Below are 7417 nucleotides of genomic sequence, written 5' to 3' on the forward strand. Positions count from 1 at the left end.
TTTACTCAGATTGTAATATAGGTACTGATTTTAGATTTGCTATTGTTTCGTTCACATCAAGAACATTTTGACAAACTTTATACAGGAGGAAACAGATTTGAGAAGCCTAAGAGACGAAGTATCTATCATAAACCGCACTCCAAATGTCTTCAACTTTTTTAAGAAAAGGCTTTGCAATGGATTTTTTTTGTTCATTAAAGAGAGAAGTATCTTTCTTATATCCTAGACTCGCATTTTGAAATGGGGAGGAAAAGCAGAGATCAAAATAGTTGCACCCATCTTGGTGATGTATTGTCCACTTTGGCCTCTAGCATATCAAGAAATCTGTTGGCTTTGTTTACCAACTTGATAAAATTTGGGAGGAGATTGAAATGGAGAATGAGATAAAAAATTAGAGGAGAATATAGATCTGGGGTTTTTTCTTTCTTTTTTCTTAGTACATAAGGCTTCTTATGTGTGAGGCTACTACATCCTACAAAAGTTCATACATCAATACATAAACTACTATGGCCATATGAGCCCAACTATATATGAGCCCATATATGAACCCAACATACAACTAAATCAAAAATTACATAACTTAGAAATTAAAAAGAATAAATATTATATTTTAACACTCCCCTTTAATGGTTGTTCTTGAATGTCCATGAGATCTCTAAAGTAGATGAATTTCTCTTTAGGTAATGCCTTGGTGAAAATGTCCGTCACTTGGTTTTGAGTCCTCACATACTTCACTTCAACTTCATTTTCTTCTACCACATCTCTTATAAAATGGTACTTGATTTTGATATGCTTGGTGTGGCTATGATAGATAGGATTCTTTATCATAGAGATGGTAGACTTGTTGTCACAAAGTAATGTAGTGGTTTTTTCTTGCTTCTCACCCACATCTTCTAGTATTCTCCTCAACTAAATTATTTATTATACCGCCAAGATAGTTGAGATATATTTGACTTTCACAGATGACAATGCCACAATGTCTTGCTTCTTTGATGTCCAAGATATGACATCAGAGTCAAAAGAAAATGCATAGCCCGATATGCTCTTCATATCATCAATACTTCCGGCCCAATCACTATCATTAAAATTCAAATAATTTTATATTATTATTTATGCTTCTTTCATACATGATGCCATAATTTTTTATTCCATTGATATATCTCAAGACTCTTTTTGACACCCCAAAGTATATCTTGCTTGACTTTTGCATGAATCTAGAAAAGTAAACTTGATGAAAATATTATGTCCGATCTTGTAGTTGTGAGATACAATAAGCTTCCAATAATGCTTCTATATAGTGGTGCATTGGCTTTATCACTTTCATCTTTTTTTATGAACTTCTCATTTATCACTAAAGGTGTTGCCACAACATTGCAATTCTCCATTTTAAACTTCTTGAGAATGCTTTCTATATATTTCTTTTGACAAATAAAATACAATCTTTTCTTGCTTGATTTTAATTCTCAAAAAATAATGGAGCAAAACCCATATCATTCATTTCATACCTTCTCATCATATCTTCTCATCATATCATTTTTGAAAGCCAAAATCATATTCTTATTGTTACCCGGTAATGATCAAATCATCAACATAAAGAGAGAATGTTATTACCTTGCTTCTTCACATAAAGTATTGGTTCACTTGGATTTCTTTGAAAATCTTTTTCATTAAAATAGGCATCAATTTGAGAATACCATGCTTGGAGTGCTTACTTCAACCCATACAATGCTTTCTTCAACTTGTACAATTTACTTTCGTGACCTTTGATGATGAAACCTTGAGGTTGTTCTATATAAATTTTTTCCTCCAATATCCCATTCAAAAATATCGATTTTATATCAAGTTGGTGTAGTTTTTAACCTTTGTGTGCTGTCATAGAAATGAGAGTTCTAATTGTGTCATATCGGACAATCGGTGTAAAAATTTTTTGATAATCAATCTCGGATAGTTGAGAGTACCATTTTGCTATCAATCTTGCTTTGTATCTTTGAATGGATCCATCCGGATTATGTTTTGTCATGTAGATCCACTTCAAGCCAATGACTTTCTTATCATTTGGTTTCTCCATGAGTTTTCAAGTTTTATTCTTCTCAATCACATTAATTTCTTCTTGCATTGTCTTGTTCCGCACTTCTTCATGTATAGCTTCTTTATAAGTTTTAGACTCAATCATGCAAAAGTTACAAGTGGTATAAATATCACTTAGGCTTTTCATTCTTGTGGGAGTGAAATTTGGAGATAAGCTTGAGCTTGAAGTTGGTGATGGACTTATATTTGGAGAAATTTGTGGTGAACCTTCATCCTCATTTTCTTCATTTTGGACATCATGAATTTCTTCATCAAGAGTAACAATATTTTTTTCAACTTTCTTATCCTTCCAATCTCAAGTAGCCTTCTCATTAAAAAGAATATCTTTTTTTATGATCACCTTGTTGTGCTTCAAGCTAAAAAGTCTATGACTTTTTGATTTAGAACTATAGCTAACAAAAATATATTTTTCATTTACTTCATCAAGTTTGTGCCTCCTCTCTTTTAGAATATGTGCATAGCATACACATTCAAAGATTTTGAAATACTTCACCGAAGACTTTCTATCGGATCAAGCTTCAAATGGTATTTTATTTTGGAGAACTTTTATTGGATATCTATTTATCAAATACACTGTCGTGACACTGCTTCCACCCAAAAAAAATTTGGAAGGCCTTTGTTTTTTAGCATAGATCTAAGCATCTCAAAAATAGTACGATTCTTTCTTTCGATAACTCTATTTTGTTTCAGTGTGTAGCCAACAGTCAATTGTCTTTGCAAACTAACATCTTCATAAAACTTCTCAAATTTATTTGAGTTGTATTCACCACCTCTATCACTTCTCAGCACCTTGATATAGTGCTCACTTTATCTTTCCATAAGATTTTTAAATTTCTTGAAGATGGTGAATGCCTCGGACTTATGCCTCATAAAGTACATCCATATCATTCTTGAGTAGTCATCAATAAAGGTAATGAAATAGATGTTATCGACATGAGAAGGAGTTTTCATAGATCCACATATGTCGGTATGAACAAGCTCCAACGATGCTTTGACTCTCCATGTATGCTCTTTTAAAAATACCTCTCGATGTTGTTTTTTAAGTGCATATCCTTCACAAATTTCTTTCTTGTCTTGTATTGCCGGTAGACCATACACCATATTTTTTTGATGTAGACTTCTCAAGCTTTGAAAGTTCAAGTGTCCATACTTTTTGTGCTATAGCCATGACTCATCATTCACCTCTATCTTCCATGCAATATTTTTTGCATAGTATAAAATAAGATGAAAGCTTCTATTTTTTTTTCATATTGATATTTGCCATAAGTTACTTTTTCTCTCCTTTGTCATATATCTTACATCCATTATTTTCAAAGTGCACCATGTGCCCATGCTTAATCAATTATCCAACACTTAGAAGATTTTGTGTCAAGTCCGGATCAAGTAGAACATCATGGATGAACTTCGTCCCTTTCTTTATATCAATTGTAATTGTCCCTTTGCCTCTTATTTGGACTAGTGCACCATTTTTCATCTTGACTTATGAGATTGAAGAACTATCAATGTCAACAAAGATGGACTTGTCACCGGTCATATGGTTGCTAAATCCACTATCAAGGTACCATACATCATTTCTTTGCTCTTCCACAGTTTGACATGCATAGAATATGCTTTGGTCGTCTTCATTTTTTTTTGGAGAAGTGTGCTTGCTCACTTGTTTGGTACCTACAATCTTCTTAAACATGGCCAAACTTTTTACAATTATAACATTGGAGTTTTTTCCTAAACCAACAATCTTTTCAACATAAGAAGACTTTTTAGATATGTTGCACCTAGATTGAGTGCTTTCATCATTTTGATTTCTTGAAAAGTTATTTTTTTCCTTCTTCTTCCTCTCATATTTTTTCCTCTTCCTCTATTGTGGTTTCCATCTCTAAATAACTCCCCTTTAACTTGTCCATGACTAGATGATTTTCTTTAAAAATTTTTATCAAACATCTTGAGCTTAGATTAAAAGGCACTTTCTAATTAATGATGATTCTTTATGCCTAACCAATTTTTGCTCATGGGCTTCAAGAGATCCTATCAACTCATGAACATTTAAAGTAGAAAGATTTTTAGATTCTTCAACAATAATAACTATGGTATCAAACTTTATAGACAAACTAGCCAAAATTTTCTCATATATTCTTTGCTCGGTAATGGTTTCACCATAGCTCTTTATTTGATTAACAATCTCTATGATTTTGGAAAAGTAATCCTTTAACTTCTCATTTTCTTGCATTCTCAAATTATCTAACTCTCTTCTTAGAGTTTAAAGTTTGATAGTTTTTACCTTAGTATTTTCTTAAAATTTTTCTTGCAAGATATCCCATGCCTCCTTTGATTTGGTGGCTCTAATGATTCTTGAAAAATTCTTGTCGGACAACACTTATTGGATGAAGAAGAGGACTTTGGCATCCTTCTTTTTGTAGTCCTTCATTTGCTCCTTTTGTTAATTAGTTGGAGTAGATAGCTCTTCATACCCACTCTCTACCAAATCACAAATCTCTTGTGAAATGAAGAGGATTTTTATCTTGATGCTCCAATAATCATAGTTTTCTCCATCAAAAATAGAAATAGAAGGTTGATTAATGCTCATACATATGTTGCTTGAACTTTTCATGAAGATCTTCTTGAATGGTACTCTCTTTCTCACTTGTTGTCTTCAAACTCAAATCTTATTGACCTTCCTTGCTCTGATACCATTTTTGTTGGCTTTGTTTACCAACTTGATGAAATTTGGGAGGAGATTGAAGTGGAGAATGAGATGAAAAATTGGGGGAAATATAAATTTGGGATTCTTTCTTTCTTTTTTCTTAGTACATAAGGCTTCTTATGTGTGAGGCTACTACATCCTACAAAAGTTCACACATCAATACATAAACCACTATGACAATATGAGCCAACTATATATGAGCCCATATACGAATCCAACATACAACTAAATCAAAAATTACATAACTTAGAAATTAAAAAGAACAAACATTATATTTTAACAAAACTGTCTTGGGCCGCATAATATTTTTCTATTTAAAAGCCACCTCGTCAGGGGAGAGAAAACCATGATCCCATATAAGTCAAAATTTCTTTTGATTCACAATCGATGTAGGATTAAAGGTGCCGTCCTCCCATAACAATCATGATAAGGCTAGTATGTGGGATATTTTTACTCATATTTTAATGTGTTTAGAGATGCTGAAGATGTTATTGTTCTATTATGCATTTGTATTTCAGATCTAAATTTTGATTGCCAAGCTTGCTAATTAACTAAGTGGTTATGAGAAATTATCTTGGACTCTGCGGGAATCTGATCGGATAATGCTCTAGATGCAGAGAATCTCATTAAAGATACTGGGATGTCTAGGTTGTGCCAGGGTGCCGCACCCCAAGTGGGTGCAAGGCACTTTTATTTTGTATGCTGGGGTTATTAGAGTCTATGACAATACTCATGAGAGAAGAAAAGACAGAAGCACAAACTTGTAACAAAATTTCCCCAATTTTTTTCCTAATTTTTTTCCTATTTAATACTTAGCGTTTCACCAAGGCTTCCTTCTTCATGTCTGCTACCGTTCTACGAATGTTTTATAGGTTAATTCTGATGACTCAATGGATAACTTCTAGTCGAATGGCGACCAAATAATGCAAGGATAGACTACCATTGAGTACGTCCTTGGGAATAAATAATTCCTAGTTTCTATCCGCATGTAAATGAGCTGCAGCATTAAAATTAAAATTAAAAATATATATATAACCAACTACGGGCACACCTAAAGCCAAATGAATGCTCTGGAAAAATTCCCCGGCCAGCTGGCGACCTCAACCACCTCATCTCCAACACCACGAGCGGCGTCACCTGCTGTCTTCATTTCCCCGGCCAGCTGAATTCCAACCTCCAAAAGCTCGCCGTCAACCTCATCCCTTCCCCTGCTCACTCAGCAAATGTGGGACCCCAAGAACATGATGTGCGCCGCCGACCCCGTCATGGCCGCTGCCTTACCCCCCTCCACCATGTTCCGCCGCAAGATGAGCACCAAGGAGGCGAGCAGATATCAATGTCCAGAACAAGAATTCCTCCTACTTCTTCGAGTGGATCCCGACAATGTCAAGTCCAACGTCTGCGACATCCTGCCCACCGGCACGTTGATGTCGGCGACCTTCATGGGCAACTCGACGTCGATACAGGAGATGTTCCGGCGTGTCTCGGAGCAGTTCACGGTCATGTTCTGGCGAAAGGCCTTCTTGCATTGGTATACTGGGGAGGGGATGGACGAGATGGAATTTACTGAAGCGGAGAGTAATATGAATGATCTGGTGTCGGAGTACCAGCAATACCAGGATGCGATGGCTGAGGAGGAGGACGAGGGGTATGGCGATGAGGCCGGGCCAGAAAGTTAAATTGATGTTTTTTTAAATTGATTTCGTGATTCAATTCATGTTGCTGCTGCTGATGGTGGTGTTGTGAGGTTTTGCTCATTCGATCCTGCTAATGGAGTAAGGGGTGTTAGCTGTACTGGTAGCTCCTCTAGCTCATCCGATCCTGCTAATAATGGAGTAAAGGGTGTCATCTGTTCATGATGATGAGGCTTGTATTTGAGATGTCTTTGCTCATATTATAAGAATGGGTATAGAGATGCTGAAGATGTTATTGTTTTATTATGCATTTGTGTTTCAGATGTAAATTTTGAATGCAAGTAGATTTTTTCCCTAATTAACTAAGTGGTTATGGTAAATTATCTTGGACTCCGTAGGAATCTGATCAAATAATGCTTTACATGCAGAGGAGCTTATTGAAGATAAGTTTAGGTTGCGACAGGGTGCTGCACCCAAATGGGTGTCAGGGCTTTTTTATTTGGTATGCTGTGGTTATAAGGAAAAAAAATTTTGTTGCAACAGTGACACCATGCCATATTTATAACAATCAATGAAAACCTTGTATTTCACCAACTGCCTTATATTTCATCGATTCCCATGGATAATACCCCATACTATTCTTGTATTTCACCGATTCGCGATTTTTGATTGATTTGTTACAATGGTGATGGATATCACCGTTGCAATGAATATTTACTCCGTTATTAGGGCCTATGACAACACTCAAAAAGAACAAAAGATAGAAGCACATGGTTATATTGAAAATTTCCCGATTTTCCTAACGTTTTTCCCCATTTAATACTTAGCAATTCATCATGGCTTCTGTCTTCAGGTGTTCTGTAAATGTTTTATAGGTTAACTCTGATCAGTCAATGGATAACTTCTGGTCAAATGGCGATCAAATAATGCAAGGATAGACCACCTTTGATCAGTACTTGGGGCTAAATATTGCCTAGTTTGTATCCCCACGTATATG

At 35.3% G+C, this 7417-nt stretch overlaps 1 pseudogene; it reads left to right on the top strand.

Annotated features, from left to right (window-relative positions):
* LOC105054887 (tubulin beta-7 chain-like) overlaps positions 1-6465 on the top strand; it is a 9024-nt pseudogene extending 2559 nt beyond the window's left edge.
* The last annotated feature ends 952 nt before the right edge of the window (positions 6466-7417 follow it).

The sequence above is a fragment of the Elaeis guineensis genome, chromosome 1 (assembly GCF_000442705.2).
Source record: "Elaeis guineensis isolate ETL-2024a chromosome 1, EG11, whole genome shotgun sequence".
Classification (NCBI taxonomy): Eukaryota; Viridiplantae; Streptophyta; class Magnoliopsida; order Arecales; family Arecaceae; genus Elaeis; species Elaeis guineensis.